The 17,731-nt window shown below is 35.7% G+C and overlaps 1 protein-coding gene and 1 pseudogene across 1 annotated transcript in view; one reads left to right on the top strand and one right to left on the bottom strand.

Annotated features, from left to right (window-relative positions):
• Positions 1–17,731, bottom strand: part of CXXC4 (CXXC finger protein 4) — a 102,019-nt gene that overhangs the window by 45,580 nt on the left and 38,708 nt on the right. The window lies entirely within an intron of this gene.
• LOC105089597 (large ribosomal subunit protein uL22-like) lies at positions 5,007–6,255 on the top strand (annotated as a pseudogene).

The following is a 17,731-nucleotide window of genomic DNA, read 5'->3' as shown; positions in this document are numbered from 1 at the left end:
GTCTTAATCTAACCCATGTGCACTGAAAAAAATATTAAAATCTATACATTTTTAATTAATTAATTTTTATTAGATTATAGTTGTTTACAATGTTATGTTAGTTTCAGGTGTATAGCAATATGATTCAGTTCTTATATATGTGTATATATATATATTCTTTTTCAGATTTTTTTCTATTGTAGGTTATTATAAGATACTGAATATAGTTCTCTGTGCTATACAGTAGGTCCTTGTTGTTTATATATTTTATATATAGTAGTGTGTATCTATTGATCTCAAAATCCTATTTTATCCCTCCCCTTCTTCCCCTTTGGTAACCATAAGTTTCTTTCCTTTGTCCGTGAGTCTATTTCCATTTTGTAAATAAGTTCATTTGTTTCATTTTTTTTGGTTCCACATATAAGTGATATCATATGATATTTGTCTTTACTTCACTTAGTATGATAATCTCTAGGTCCATCCATGTTCCTGCAAATGGCATTATTTCATTCTTTTTTATGGCTGAGTAATATTCCACTGTATATAAACACCACATACTCTTTATCCATTCATCTGTTGATGAACATTTAGGTTGCTTTAATGTGTTGGCTATTGTAAGTTGTGCTGCTATGAACACTGGGATGCACGTATCCTTTTGAATTAGAACTTTTGTCTTTTCCAGATAAATGCCCAGGAATAGGATTGCTGGGTCATATGGTAACTCTACTTTTAGGTTTTTAAGGAAATCTCTCTAAATCTTTACCCAAAGTTTGTGGCAGCAGAGAATGAACCCAAGATGGAGCCAGCACTCAAATCCCATTTGGATACTGTGTTTTGTGAAATATTACAGAGAAAAAATTCTATATTTTATGTAGTATAACAAAGTAACACTTAGAACAAGCCATTAGAAAGTCTAATGGTAAAACAAATATTCACTTAGCAAAATTTTATTAAATTTGTCAAACATCTTTATGTAATCTCTCATTTAGTGATTCACAACCTGGAATGTTACCTGTCACTCTATGAAGCATCTGAAAATAAGTGGGGCATTCAGATCATCACAGTGACTGAGATGTATTACTTTCATATTGTTGGCAGTGACCAAGGATGTAAATATCTTGTGTATATTCCTGGAAATCTAGCCTCATAAAGAACTGGTTTACATGAAATGTCATTGGTACTCCAACTGAGAAATACAGTATAGATGCAGATACGCTGCTAGACTAAACATAACCTCATGGTTTTACATGTTACTTAGTAGGACTCAGTCTATAACAAAGCAGTTACTTCTGCATCCATCACCTACAACTCTGGCTATGTAAGTATATTCTACAGTATTCAAGCTGGCATATTCAATATCAAGAACAGAAAGTCTAAACAATCCCTTGCTATGGGAAATCAGAAAAAAAAAAAAAGCCTAGAGTTTGGGATTAGCATATACACACTACTATATATAAAATAGACAAACAAAAAGGACCTACTATATAGCACAGGGAACTATATTCCATATCTCTAATAACCTATAAGCAAAAAGAATCTAAAAAAGAATATATATATATGTATATGTATAACAAAACACTTTGCTGTATACCTGAAACTAATACAAATTGTAAATCAACTATATTTCAATAAAATTTTTAAAAAGACTTGCTCCTTTCTAGGATATACTTCTGATCGTCTGAGAACTCCTGTTTTCAAGAAAATGCACACAACCAAGAAAACAAGCTGCTCAGACCCAGAGAACAAAGCTCACGTAGGCCACAGACAGACACGTGCATACAAACACACAGTTACCCGCACACAACTTGTTATGCAAATAAGACTGAGACAGGCTCTGTTTACTAAAAGAAAAATTCTCTGAGAAGTGGAGCTGGAATAAAAATGTAAATGATAATCCACAGGAATGATGTTGGGTATCCTCTAGATACAGACACTGAGGGCTAAGAGATGCATAGTCATTATCACGATGTAAATAGCAGGGCTAGTGAAAATTTCCCAACCCGGTAAGAACTTCTGCCAGCTAAAATTGTTTTTAGCTATTTGTAAAAGTGCTATTGTGCTGTATTGTTAGTGGGATGGAGGTTTAGACATTCACATCATCACGTGGAAGAAGTTATACCTGCCTGGACTAACAGCTGTAACATAATTTTTCTGACTAGCATTGGGTGGATTTGTGGAATATAAGAACAGAGGACAATTAGAATGCTCCCCTCCTCTTTTCAATGTGCATTTATGAAGAAGAATACAAGAGCCTTTCTTTACATCTGATTCAACAGTTCTCTTAAAGATCTTATTGCAAAGTGACTATTTAATTAGAAATTTTACTTAATATCAGAATAATTTTCATCTAGGAAAGATTTTAAGGCAAAATTCTTATTTTGAAATCCATATAAATAGATTAAAGTGCCTCCTTGATCCTAGGACTATGTTCCAACTTCTATGTGCTATTCTACATGCTAAAATTCTCAAAAATTAGTATCCTTTTTTTCCCTTTTTGCACTAGCAACTGAAGGAAAATACCGTTCTATCAGGGACATTCCCGCCAAAAGCACAGACTGCAGAGAGTATCATCAGTACAGCCCCAAATATCAAAATCATGTTTACAGCAGATAATCCTACTCTTACTGTTATGCTTTAAACTATTAATAGTATTTGAATGCTATCCCACGGTCAAACAGATCATTAGTCCAGTCTGAGGACCCAAAAGCCTAATGCTCTAGACTATCCAGAGAGCCAAGTTACTTTCTCATCATTTCTATGCCATATGAACCATAAGTGAACTCTGAAGCTCCTTAGCTTTGAGATATTAGATATTACCAAAAGAGATGGGATTGGGACCATCAGTTAATTTCATAAGTTGCCCAGGAGTGAGGCAGAACTGCTCTCTACCCTAGGCTGTACTCCTTGCTGAGTTAGTCTTCTAACCTCTCTAACCCTCATTTTTCTCGATGAAATTCACCATATGAAAATGACAACTTCCAGCTTAAGATTCTCTAGTGTGAAAAAAAAATCCTTATTTTACCGAACTTTCCATATAAATTCCAATTTATATTATATTTATAAAGGAAGAGACTGATAGATTTTTACCACTCAGATAAAATAAAACATTCTCTATGCCATGTAAATAAAAATAAATTACTCTATGCCCAAAAAATATAAACAAAAAAAGGCAACCTCCCAAATGTAAAAATATTTATAAGAAATATGCCAAAGCAAAATTATATTTATATATGAAAAAACTCACACAAATTCAAAAGAAAATTATGACTCATATTTTTAAAAATAAGTAGAAAATATAAAAAAAGACTCACAAAAGGCAAAATTTTATGGCTAGTAAACTTATGAATAAAAGCACTAGACTGCCTGAAAAAGTAACTAGTTCCCTTTTCCCATTCTCCACTTCCCCATACTTCAAGACTTTTCTAATTTCAATTTCTTCTCACCGCTTCCTTCTGCACCTAGTCCGTGTCTCAAGTAATTGTGTCTTCTCCCTCTCGATTGAGGAAATAGAAGGAATAAAGCCAATGAGAAGCAGGCCAATGATATTGGGCATCTAGCTTCTCATGACTGAGTCTGAAAACCCCCAGAGGGGAGGGTAGGAACACATGGCACTTCTTATGACTAGGTTTGCAGCTAACATACTGTCATTTTGCCCATACTGCATTGGCCAAAGCAAGTCATCTGGCCAAGTCGAATCCATGTGTTGGGAAAAGTATGCTGTCTCTAAAGGAAAGAATATAAAGTCACAGTGGTGTGAATACAGCAGCGGGCAAAGAATTGAGAACAGAAGGGCTACTGACCACAGTTAGACAGTTGTTCAAAGGAGAGAACAGGAAAGATATGGTTTGGGTTTTTACAAAAATCAGCCTAGTGGGGAGATGGAAATTATCAGTAGATAGGTGTGGAGTACAGATACATTCCAGGTTTGAGAATCATAAGTACTTAGTGGATACCTGACATCACTTTTGAGGATAAGTTCTACAAGAGAGAATCAAAAGATCCAAGGACAGAATCACATATTTAAGAGATGGACTCGGATTAAGATCTCTTGAAAGAGATGGCAAAGGAACGTCCAGTGAGATAAAAATAAAACCATGAGAGTGAAAAAATAACCAAAATCAAGAAGGAAGTAACCTTTCAGAAGGCAATTAATATACCAAAGTCCTGCCAAGAGTTCAAGAAGCCTGTGGGCTGACAAGCGTCCACTTGATGTGACCGTTAAGATGTGCTGCTGCTTCTGCTGCTGGTGTCAGCGGCGGGGTGGGGCTGGATTCTAGACTGAGTGGGCGGAGGAAGAAAAAACAGTGACTGTGATCTACTCAGTTCATAAGCCCAGTTATGAGGGGAATGAAAATGACAGGAAAACTGAAAAGGCTCGATTGAAGAGATCGAAGAGAAGAAAGGTCAGAAGGTGAAGCAGAGCATAAGACCATCTATGAGCAAGCCGCTCTTTTCTTCCCAATTCTCATTTTCTGTTTTCTATCCCTTTCAAGCTTCTTTGTCACTTAGAGTTCCTCAGATGGGCCACGCTGTGTCACATGCACAGGCCATTTTGTGTGCTTTTTCCTGCTAGAAATCATTTTCACAGTGAGGCCATATTGTATCCCTATGTATCTTTACAGGGACAAGCACAAACATTTATGGATACTTGCTATGCACTAGGCATGGTGTTCAGGGCAGTAAGTCAATGGCCTTAATGAACTGTCTTGGAAATTCTAATATAGGCTTAATTATCCCAAATTCACAGGTGAAAACTGGATTTAGAAAGGTTTAACAACGCGCCCCGATACGCATCTTGTACAAGGTAGGTCAGAAAACTGAACTGATGACTGACTTCAAAGCCTGTGTTCTAGTTTCAGCTTAATTAAACACCTACTTTCTTGCCAGTCCTCCCGTATACCAAGGGTGCGAGCCTTCCTCTGAGTGGTGGGGAAGACAAAGAGGTTTTGCCGCCTAACGGGTTGGTGTTGACCTTTCCCACCTTTGCAACACTGACACGCTTCGCAAATGTCCATTCTAGCACTTATTACAGCATATTGTAACATTAAAAAAATACAAAGAGTACGCTCACAGGCAATAAGGAGCCGTACAAGTATTTGAGTATCTAAGTAGGGAATGACATATCACTTAGACAGCTGAGAGAGAAAACACATATGCTAATAGGGAGGGTGAATGGGAAAGGAGGAGACTCGAGGCAGAGATGAAGTAATAATTTCTAAATCCAAGTGAGGGAAATGAGGGCTGAACTACAGGGATCAGAGAGAGGCTAGAAATGAGAGGCAAGAATGGAGGGAGGTTTAAGAAGCAGAAGCACTAGGACTTGGCCAGTTGGATAGGGAGAGACCGATGACAGAGCTTTCTAGCTGAATGGCTTGGTGTATCTCAATGAAAACGGAAACATCGGCGAGAGAACAGATTTGAGAAGGAAGTGTGGAGCCAACTATGAAATATGTGTGAGACACGGAGGAGAGGGAAAGAGACCACAACAAAGAGATCCCAAGTCAGCATGCTTACAACCCAGCCTGAAAATTCTGTGTCTAATACTCATCTGATATCCAGGAAGTTTTAGTTCCTAATTACCTATGGACTTTGACTCAGAAGGAGCTGGCAACCAAACGTGTTTCTGTACAAGACTGCTCAACACAACACCATTTCTCAAAGTTTCCCAGGACAAGATAAAAATGTTCTCTTCAAAAATATTGCATTTTGCTCTTCCTATAAGCAGCCAGTGGTGATCTCTGAAATCAGTTTGCTATTTATTTGACCCAGAGAACCCCAGCAAATCATGCAAATCAAGAGTTTAAATCATTGTGGTCATTTTGAGAGCACCTGTGAAACTGCCCAGACTATCTGAAAAGCCACCAAGTATCTGAAAGACATCACTTTGCAGAAGCAAGTGTGTGCCGTTCTATCACTACAGTGGTGGAGTTGGTACATTTGTCCAGACAAAACAGTGGGGCTGCACATAGGGTCAGGGGCCCAAAAAGAATGCTGAATTTTTGCTGCACTTACTTAAAAATGCAGAGTAATACTGAACTTAATGGCTTAGATGTAAATTCTCTAATCATTAAGCACATCCAGGTGAACAAAGCCCCTTAGATATGCTTCCCACTCCAGAACTCATGGGTGGATTAACCCTTACATGAGCTCCACCTGCCAAAGCGAGATGCTCTTACTTAAAAAGAACCACTCGTTCTTAAATCACAAGACCAGGTTGCACAGAAGAATATACCTCTAAAGAAACAGAAGAAACCGAAACATATATCCTGGGAATAAATACAGCACAACGCAAATGCAAATAAAAGTTAAAAAATTATTTTAGTTAGAAACTTTTAAATTGCTATTTTATTTTAGTTTGGGGTTGCTGAAATGAAATATATTTAATACCCATTAGCATCACTTCTACCCAATGGTTTTGTAGTTTTTCAATAACGACGTAATAATCTGGGTGTTGCTTTCTGGATTTCTTTGGTATCCAAAAAACTAGGAGAGTCCTGTAAGTTTGCCAGTGAACCTCAGGGAACACACAACTGCTATTTGGGAAAGGAGAGAGCATTTCATAACTCTGGCTGATATCACGTCAGCATTTTGAGACATGAAATGACACCACATCCCACACAGTCGTATTTATCACTTTCCTCTCCTGATATTGACATTGTTTGCAACTTGGAAGTCCTATGGTGCTATGTTGAAGTTTAAAAATTAAAAAAATTAAGAAAAGAAGGAAGGGTAATATCAATGATTTTTCAATCTACTTCTATATTTTTTGTCAAATATTAACCATGAGAAAAAACACTGAAGCATCTTCTCTGTGAAGGATGCTATATTCATTCCCATATGTATCAGTGGAATTCCTGCATCTCCCAGTGAAGTGGTTAAGGTGTGTGGAGGAGACGTATAAGATGTGAAGTTGTCTCTGCCGAGGTTTCAGCAGTGGGAGTCTGGTCATTAGTGCTCTCTAGTGGAGCAGGAATTTTGTGCCTTATCTTCAGACATCACACAGAAAGCTGTTTCTAGCAAATCTTTTACATCACTCAGCAGTAATGCTTACCATCTTTATACGGTATAGTATGATGCTGAATGTGAAGTCACAAGGTGTTGGCAGTGAGTTTTTAATCATTCTGAACTTGGTGTGAAATTAGCTCATTTTTAATCTAACCTATTTTGAAAGTGATGTTTTATTCTGTTACTTTGTCGGGGGCCACGCATATGCACATTCGTCTTTCCTGCTCTAGGAAACACTATACAATATAACTTTAGCACCAGATCTTATTGTTTTAGCATCCTGGATACTCTCCTTTACTACTCTTAAAATAGAGGTAATTGTTTTTTTTAATTTATTAAATTATAGACATTTATTACTCAAATTGTAAAGAAGTAAAAATTACAGTAGACAAGAAAGAATAATTTGTGAGTCCTAATCAATTAAATTACTTGGTTAACACTACATTTCTTAGATTAATCTGAGTTTGACTTGAGGGAAAAAAATCAAAATCTTTTCTGGCAAAATTTATCTGGAAGAATATCTTTGGTACTAACTTAACCAAAGTGCTCAGATTTTTCCAAATTGACTTCCAATTGGAATATACCAAAATTCAGCACTTTGGTGAAAAACTCAAATAAATGGTATGAAAACAAATACATAAAGATGTTTTTTGAAATGTAAAACCATTCTTGTGCGGAAGAATACCAGTAGAAAAATTGTATTTTGGAAAATTTTTGTCATTTACACATTATAAAGCCAACTGGTGAATTTTCAGTTATCAAGCAAATTTTGATGCCTAAATTTTCAATCCAGTGTGGTAGACAACAGTGTCTCTCTAGCTCTATATCATCTACACCTATAGCTATATCTGTATCCATCTATCAGTATGTAAAATAAAAGTGATGAATGAATGTGAATAAGAGACTCTGAACTGATTCAAAATGTACATAGATAGAAACATAGATCAGTAGATAGATAGATAGATAGATAGATAGATAGATAGATAGATACATAGATACATAGATATATAGGTACATAGATAGAGGGATATAAACTTTGAACCAGTTCAGAGTTTCTTACATGCACTCTCATTCATTACACTTGTTTTCTGTATTGCTATTGCTAAGAGAGCTTCTAATAAAAGCTCTTACATCCTGTGCAGCAGTACAACAGTGCAGCTCCATCCTTTTACTCACCTTTTTCCTATCACCAAGAAGCTACTGTAGTCCTTCCTCTTGGGCAAATAAATGGATTCTATAGAACACAGCTTGTAAAGGAGAAAGCAATGGTGTGCAATGGATTTGAAAGACAAGGCAGAGGTTTAACAGGAATAAAAAATTTGATGGTTGGAGGACCAGGATAGAGAGGAAGAGGTAGAGGTAAGACTTGGGTTGGACTTTGCAAAAGACAAGAGCCAGCCCAGGGCAAGGGTGGGGCGAAGGGGCGGGCAGGCGGATGGAGTGTAGCCTGATAACTGTGGACAGGAAAGGGCTGTTTAAAGAAACGTGACTACCACCAAAAGGCTATCACTTAAAAAAAAAAGATTGGTTTCCCTCCTACATTAGCTGACAAAACCAAGTATCCTGGACCTTGGACATCTAGTGATCTCTGTTTTTAAACAACTTTCACATCAAGGTACTTCTGCTGTTTGAACAACAATGCTCACCTGAAGGCCAGCTCCACTGTATAAACAGCATGCAAGAGCAGTTCGCCCGGTGCTGCATTTCACACTGACAGTGCGGCTGGCTACTTTGCCAACTACCGTGTTTTATTAACACAGCCTACCCCTCACCTCAGAATATCCCATTCTAGTGCTCCTATATTGTTTAGGCCAAGTATTTCACCCTAGCTACATCTGCAATTTTACTATAAATAATTATCTATAGGAATGTGGTTCAGATCAACTGTCAGGTCACACTACAGACTGTTTTAAAGCCAACACTAATAGGAGTTGAACTCCTAGCTTTTCTTAGCATGAAATTTTCTTGATCTCCTCCAGCTTATTCAGCCATATTAGAAACCCTGATGACAGAAAGTTATTAATTCTGTGGCTTTCACCTACAACTCCCACCATCTGGAAAGATTTTTTTTCCCCAGTGCTCTATCTAAGTAGGACCAGGCAGGATCCCATACTCTGTGGGCAGCCCTTCGCCAGCACCTATGAGCATCAGATGTTACTTTGGATAGAGTATCCTAAGTGGGAAAAGTTTTCCTCTTGTTCCAAAAAGAATCCGACAACTTTCATATACTTAGGTGCTATGATTAATGGCAGCTGAGGTTGGGGCAGGTTCCTCTAGAACTTAGTGAACTATATTTATCCAAAGATGGGAGCTGGGATCCCAACTCAATGTTTAATTCCACCCCCGCCTCCTGATGACCAGGAGAGATAAATCATAGTCTCAGAAGCAGACTGGTATTTTTAAAAATCCACAGAACAACAACAAAAAGTGCTGCAGAATATCAAAAATATGCTGGGTGAAAAGAATGATTCCTCGAACCCTATCTGCTGATACATATTTTCTTCTACAGCCACTGATCTTGGTTTGGTTTCCTCTTGTATCAGAGGGTACAGGGAAATTGCTTCAAAAAGACTCCTAGCAGCCTCTTCTTTCTGCCTGCTCTTAGATCTCCTTCTCAGGTCGTGAAAGGAGTTCTTTTGCCTGTGGCTCATCTTCTTACGTTGCACCACCCAGAATTCTGCTTCTGCCCTGTTTCCATATTGTGGAAGATATGAGTCCTTTTTGGAGAGAGACTGTGGCAATTCAAGATAGGCTGTTTGCAAAGATAAAAGATAGCAAGCACAACTGACGTAGGTAAGATGCAAGTTAGCTATTAAAATACATAATTTGATGATAGAAACTATAGTTGCTTATGTTATACAATATTGGTGAAATTCTTATGGTTTTACTAAGGTTGTATGGTTGCTTCCTAAGTGAGAATTGTTATAAAAATATGTATAAGTGTGGTATAAGTACAAATTTCAAATGGTTGAAATAGTAGCTATAAGATATATTGGCAAAATTTTGATGGCAACCAGTATATTGTTGTTAATATATTAGATACTCTGCTGTCGGCTAAACTCAATAAAGTGGTAGAGCTTACTGACATTGCTGTTTTCATTATGCAGAAATATCTCAAGGATGTGGGTACAGAATATAATAAATAGGCATTCGGGACTGGAAGAGGAATACAACGAATGTGAAGTTGGACAGGAAGTATAGTAAAATCATTTATGCACCTGATGATTAAGCTCTACATGTACAAGGAACTGGGGTTTCATTGGCCATGACATGATTCAGAAATGAGTATTTTTGTTCATACAAACAGGACACTAATCTCAGTGATAGATCATATTCATGCAGCTAATTCCTGCAGCTTGCTAAATGTATGAAGATGAGTGCTTATCTGAGATTCAAATATAACAACAGTAACAAAGAGCCTATCATCACTTTTTTCCAATAATCTCTAAATACTGGATTACAGTGTAATTTCACATTAACATACAACTGCAACGTTAATGTGGCAATGCTCCCAACATGACTCTTTCCTGCCACAAAGTTACAAAAGTCATCCTCTGATTTCAGGAAAAGCAGAATTGAACTATAATTAATTTCTAATGTTTCTGTGATCTGTGTAAGTGTTGTTGTGAAGGAACAATTTCCAGAGATGAGGATGTACCTAAAAGAAGAGATGCCCGATGAGGCTGGAAGCTCCAGATCATGCAGGTAGGCTGGGAACAACAACAAATGATGGCAGGCGCACCTAAAGAGAAAAGAGAGCCTGAAGAGAGGAAGAGGGGAAAAGAAAGAATCCAAGTGTTGAACGGGTTGGGGCATACTACTTTGGAGGACTGAGGGAGATACTCAGGAGTGTAAGTGACGCTTATCAGGCATTCAGTTAGCAAGGCCCTGAAAATTGCAACAGCTCAGATGTTAAGTAGTTAGAAATAGATCATTACAGACCTGAAGTGGTAGTAAGGGGGAGCATTTCAAACCCAGACAGAATAGAAGAGGGGAAAGTCTATCCTGAATTGCCGTCTCTCTCCCAGAAGGGCTCTTACATTTCTATGGCATGGGAACTGGACAGAGGCAGAAATCTAGGACACACAATGCAAGAACCAGATAAGCCACAGGTAGAAGAGCTTAACTTGTGTAGAAGAGACTCAAGAGTAAGCAGGAAGATGAGGCTGCCAAGCAACTTCCCCATATCTTTATTACAAAGGTAGTGAGGGAAGGAGACAGAGTAGTCAGACTCGGTTTAGAAATAGAAGTAAAGTAAACTAGGAGGACAGAACAATAATACAGAGAAAGAGAGCCTGGACTATATTTAACAAATCTAGGTCAACAGAATTGATTGACTTTGAAATGAATATTTATATTCACTATATATATATATATGTAATTGTATATAGATATGTACTTTTACTCAGATCTTTATAGGACATGCCCAAGTACGGTGATTCGCTTATGATGTTCTGCTAATTATATCTATATTCTTCTCCTTATTAAAAAAAATAAAGTCTCTTTCTGAATAAAAAAGTAAAATGTGCTTGTTGGAGCACCTTTGAAAACTATGTAAACATTTTTTAAAAAATCAAAATAACCTGTAATGCTGTATATAACTATTTAGTATATAACTGCTGTATACATTTTGCTTTATTTCCTTCCTGTCTTTTTTCTATACATTTGTTTTTCTGAATTAAGGGCATAGTGATTACAAGTTTATTTCCTTTTTAAAAAAATTATATAACTAATTTATCATATTAAAGCCTCTATTTTAAAAATAGCAATTCTAATGGATGCATGATTCTCCACCCTATGACTACACAAAAATTGTCTTTTTTTCCCCTTTATTTTTATAAAGTTAGATTTCTTCATTACCAATTTTTGCTTTTAGGAAAATTACTATCATAATTTTTTTTTATTTATACAAGGACATCTATATATTTGAAACTGCTGCTTTCTTTTGAAATGCAAATGATTCCCAGATGTTAAATTATTGCATCAAAAATACAGGAATACTTTTTTTAAATTTAGTACATATATTTTTAAATTGTTTTAGGAGAAAAATGAGTTTCCTGCTCACTACAGCCCTAGTTTTTAAATTATTATTATTCTAAATTAAATTATGTTAAATTTATTACATTATATTTTAGTATTTACTGATTAAGTTTAATAACAATTATTAAAAATTTAAAATTATTATTATTCTACTTTGGTAATTTAAAAGAAGTAAAATTCTACTGTGTAAATCTATATTTCTTAAATCAATAGAATTTAACATTTTCTCTAGATTTTGTAAGCTTCTTTATGTTTTTTGCACCATGTTTGTTCAGTTACTTTATGATTACATGGTAAGGAAATTAATTCATTGCAGCTCTACTCCTGTTAAATAATATCTATCATGTGTGTTTCTTTTTAAAATTATGTTTGTAATGTTTTGTGCCATTTAGAAATTTCAAATTTTTATGTGATCAAGTTTATACAGTTTCCCTGTGATTTTTCCCCATTGCTTTTAAGTTTAGAAAATTATCAGCCAGACTCACAGTCAAAACATATACACATATTTTTTTCTGGGTTTCAATACTTTGATTTTTAAAAAATATTTAACTATATAAAACTAAAATTTATTGTGGTATAAAGTATAATTCTAAACTACTTTCTGTATTTCCTGTTCATTCATTTAATAAATATTTATTTGAATTTACTAGGTGTCACTCTATATTAAGCTGTCAGAATATCAGTGAACAAAACAAAGATCTTTGTCCTAAAGGAGCTTACATCCTAGCCAGAGAGATAGCTGTCTAACTAATTAACCATCTATCTATCAACTTATCTATATCTATCCATCCATCATCTATCTCTATATATTATAAATATATTTTTTCCTCAATGTTGAATGTTCTCAATGAAGTAGGAAGCAAAATCAACTAGCATTAGATGGGGAAGGATGGGCTGGGTTTGAGGGGAGAGGAGGAAGCAGGAAATTGTCATGTAGGAGGATGACAGAATAAAGAAACTAGGGAAATACAGTATGCTTTCCCAGCAGCCTGGATATCCTACTTGAGCTTAGTAACCATCAATGTAAAGAAAATGCTTTCAGCAGGACTGTATGCTTTTCTCCAACCACATTTAGCTGCATGGTGCCAGTATGAAGTAGGCAGTGAGTTGAATTTATTTGGGTCTGTGTTTTTTCCAAGTGAATACAAGGAAGTCAGGAAAGGCAGGGGAGTAGAGGATGTATATGCAAGGGAATGATGATGATGATAATGATGGTGCACAGAATTAAAGATGGTAACAAAAAGAGTGAAGGGATAAAGGGGATGAGGGGCAATTAAGTTAGTAGGAACAATCAATTGGTGGGGTTGAAGAACTATTGGAATAGGGGTACCAGAAGTGTTGCGCTGGAAAGGACATTGAGGTTTTCAAGGAGTTGAAATTATTGGTAATGATAAGAAACTGGCATGACCCTAAGAGTGAAAGTGAATGTCTCCTTAAAATTTTATTGGCCTCACCATAGTCTCATCCTTGTGAAATACTGAAGTGGTCTAAAATAAGAAGACAGCATCAGTGCATAGAATAATAAAAAACTAAGAGATAAACGGTTGACATTTGAGAAGAAGGTTCTGAGGAATTGCAGACAGTAAAAATGGAGGGTAAAAGATACTGTGCTGTGATGACATGGGACACTTCAGGAAGAAGAAAGGGAGACTTGCCTGAAAGCAGCAATAAGCACGAACTCCACCTTCAGACCCAGTGGGATGATCCCAGAAAAAGGAAGTACAGACACAGGAAACAGAAGTGGAGTGATGGTGCTCAATGTTCAGAAGACTGGAAACTGGCCCTTGAGCTCCCCTACCTCCATCTGTCTCAGCCCTGTCTCTTTTTGTCTCAGCAATCTGCTGTCTGCTCTAGATTTCCCAGTTTGGCAAACCAATCATTCTGTTTCTCTGGCTCTCTACTGCTTCTCTTTATTCCCCAGCTGATGGCTTAATTTCCTCTCTGGCTTACCACTTGTTTTGGAAAGTGCTTCTGGTCACTGACCTCTTTGTCTTGGCTCAGAAACATGCTTTGTATACATGCCTCAGTAGGCAGTCCTGTGGGTGTGTATTCTCCCCACATTCATGGGCTATGTATCTGGCCTCATTTTCCTCAACACTTATAACAAGTTAGCACCCTAACAAGTAACCAGCCATTTTTAACAAAATGATCTTGATTTCAATCACAGCAGAAATTTATATAACTTGATCTACTGTCCAGTTTGCTTCATGAAAATTTACAGTTGAGAGATGAAAATGGCAAAAAACTAAACTTCCACATTACTTTCTTAAAATAAAAATCATCACAGACCTTGATTCTCAGTCTATCTCTTTAAGGATTCCTACTAAAATTATCTCCCTTCAAACCTCCAGCCAAAAAAAGCATTCAACATTTTATTTCTTGTGAAATAAACATTTATTTCAAATAATATTTCAATATCTGGTTCATGTGGTTCCAGTTTTTGTTGTTGTTGTTTTTATCATTTTATACTAGGAAAGTCTCACATTGCATATCAGTAAGGTGTATGATTTCCAGTTAATTATAATGGTACTATTTTACTCTTGGACTTTTGATAAGTACTGCAGTGCTTCTACTGTGCTTTTATTAGTTAGTTTTCAGATACCTGCTATCATCTCTGTAACCTTATTATCATCCAATAAATCATTCTTTAAAAAAAAAAAGAAACATATTTTCTGTCATATACATTTCAATGTATAGATTTTTTTTTTCTGGATTAGGAACTTGCTTTACTGTTTGTTCAATCTAGTTTCTGTAGAGTCTCTTAACCCACCCTCATTTACCCAAATCACTGGTAACCAACACTCCATTCCTCTGTAAAACTCACCCAGGGCTCTCGGGCTGGTCAGCCACCCTCCCATAGGCTCAAGCACTCTGTGCCCTCCAGTTGAGTTGTAGGTTTACCAAGAGTCAGCTGAGTTTGCCCCCAAAGTTATTTTATTCAATCTCACTTGTTGTCATTTTAAATTTAAATAAACATTTTGTAAACCATTTAAGCATATGTGCAAAAATAAACACCACCAACAAAAAAACAATTTGTTTCTATGAAAATTAAATTGAATGCTTTGAAAAGCCTCGATTAAGTTAAACTGTAATTTGTAGTTCAATTAGATGTGGACAGGAACCATCTGTAAGTTTGGGAAAGCCTTTGTTTCCTAAGGGCTTTACATTTTAACTCCACTTTAAAGAATTCACAACTGGAAATTACAAATGATGTCATATGAGTGTAATTTATTCCAAAAAATCGTTAAAGAATTAAATAAAAGCTTTAACCTATATGTAGAGTTTGATGAAAAAATATGTCTTTATATACTTTAAGTTAAAATAAACATCAAAAAATGTGTTAGACTTCATTATTTCCTATTTGAACTTATATTTTAAATTAACAAATCAACCAAAGTCTCCTACAGCATTGGATGGCATCTACTGTATGCTCCCCTCTATACCACAGCCTCCCTGAAACCCAGATTCAAGTCTGGTTCATCTGATTCCAAACCCTTTGCTTTTAACCACTATGGTAACATTATTCAATTCTTGCCTAACTCTTCATACCTTAAAAAACAAAGGACAACAAAAACAAAAACCTTTAGTTTTGTACTACCCTTTAGCCGAGACCCAGTTTTTCTCCTTTTCAAAGACAAGTTCCTCAAAAGAATGGATTATGATCTCTTCCTGCATTCACTCCTTAGGCTGCAGAAGCAAAGAATCTGGCAAACGACCCTGGCAAGGCCTGGGACTACTGTTGAGAAGTCCATCCATGACCCTTTCAATTAGACTTTCCCCATGGCTTCTTTTCACCCCATCTTATTTGATCTCACCACAGTATTTGAGACTGTTAGCTGTTTCCTTTATCTTTAAATCGTCTCCTCTCTTGGCAGTTCCTCCTCCATCTGTTTTTTCTCAAACTCTTTTGTAGGCTCACTAGTATGTTTACTTTTTGCAGGATTTGTCAATGGCTCTCTTATGTCCCTTTCTTTAATTTCTGATTATAAAAGTAAAATACGGCCATTATAGTACATTAGATATTAAACATTACCCTGAAAATAACATAAAATACAATCATGCATAATCATGCCACCTAGCAATTACTACTGTCACAGACTGATACTTCCCCTGCTTTCTTTATGCCTAATATATTTAACAGAAATGAAATAATATCCACCTTGAGTTTTGTTTTCCACTTTTTAAATTAAGTACTGTTTTATATATTTTCCATCCAGTTTTATTAAATATTTTTTCAATGTGATTTTTATAGTTGGATGACATTAAATTATACAGATTTTGTACTGGTTTATTTAAGCATTCCTCCTTCCCTATTGTTTGACATTTTACTTGCTTCTATATACAAATACATTTTAGCTCAAAATACAAATTTTAGCTTTTTAAATGTAGAGTTTAATTTATTCACATTTATTGTCACAACTAATAACGTTTCTTTTTTTTTTTTTTCAGTTAAGGTAAGAGGGTGGTTTTTCCAAGCACTTACATATTAGAGAAAGTATAATTCTTGTACTCCTCACAAATTGTTAACTATTTCGTTTACCATGGAATTCTTATGTCATATTTTTGCCTTATAAAAATTTGATATTTCAGATTATGTTCTGCAAATTAGTATTGTGAAGCAGAAATATCCAGCCACCATGTTTTCAGTTTTTTCAGGTGTCTTTTATTTTTCCTGTCTGATTTTTTATAAGACATTTTCTTCATCCATAAGCTTAACAGTTTTTATTAGGCTATGCCTAGGATCATTGTTCCAGAGGAACCTTATTAAAGTAAATTAATATTTATTAGAGTAACTTCATCAAGGGCCAGCAATGAAGAGAATCAGACATTGGCATCTTTTTTCTTAAGTCATAAAACAAGACTTATCAACATGTTCACAGTGCTGAACTGGCTGACTATCAAATAATAGTATTAAATGTGTGATGCTGATAAACATTCAGGCTCATGTAGTGATATAAACTTATAAAGACCTTGACAAGTATTAAAGTGCATAGATCATTCAATTCTGCCTCAAAAATTATTTGCTCATTTTTATGTTTCCTAGTTACATTTGTATATAACTTAACCATTTATAAGACCACTCAGGCATGTCATTTAGTTTGATCCTCAACATGGCTATCAGAGGAAAGTTTGGCTATTGTTTCTCTATTTTATAAATCCGAGAAAAGGTGCTCAGAGCAATTCAGTAACTTTCCCCAGTTTATCCAACTAGCAGTTAGCATAAAATTTATAGACAGTCTTCTGATTCCAAATATTGTTTGCTAAACCTACTGTGTTGATCTTTTCTTACAAAATTTATGTAATTATGAGACCAAGAGACAGAGGAATAGCCTTTGCGGACTGGAGTGAAGACTGTAAAGACTGGTGTCAGTCATGATACATGTTGAAAAGTTTCATTCATTCCAATCCTAGAATTCTACCATCCTGGATTGACTAAATAGGTCCCTAAGAAATTTTTAAAATTTCTTCAGAAAGCCCATTTAAAATATAAAATTACCAGGAAAAATTAAGCCATACTTTTCTTTAAGGAAAAAACCTGAGTATATATTAATATGTTTGGAGAGAAAGACTAACAACAAATGTGAGAAATGAATGATGACCAAGGATAAAGGGGGAGAGATGCTCATCAAAAGGGAACAAGCTAACATACTTTATCTTTTTCGCTCTATAACTAGGTACCACCTCTGCTTGAAAGTACTGTAATAAT

This window comes from Camelus dromedarius, chromosome 1, assembly GCF_036321535.1.
Source record: "Camelus dromedarius isolate mCamDro1 chromosome 1, mCamDro1.pat, whole genome shotgun sequence".
Lineage (NCBI taxonomy): Eukaryota > Metazoa > Chordata > Mammalia > Artiodactyla > Camelidae > Camelus > Camelus dromedarius.
The sequence above is the reverse complement of the archived record's forward strand: the minus strand, read 5'-3'. Positions and strand labels throughout refer to the sequence as shown.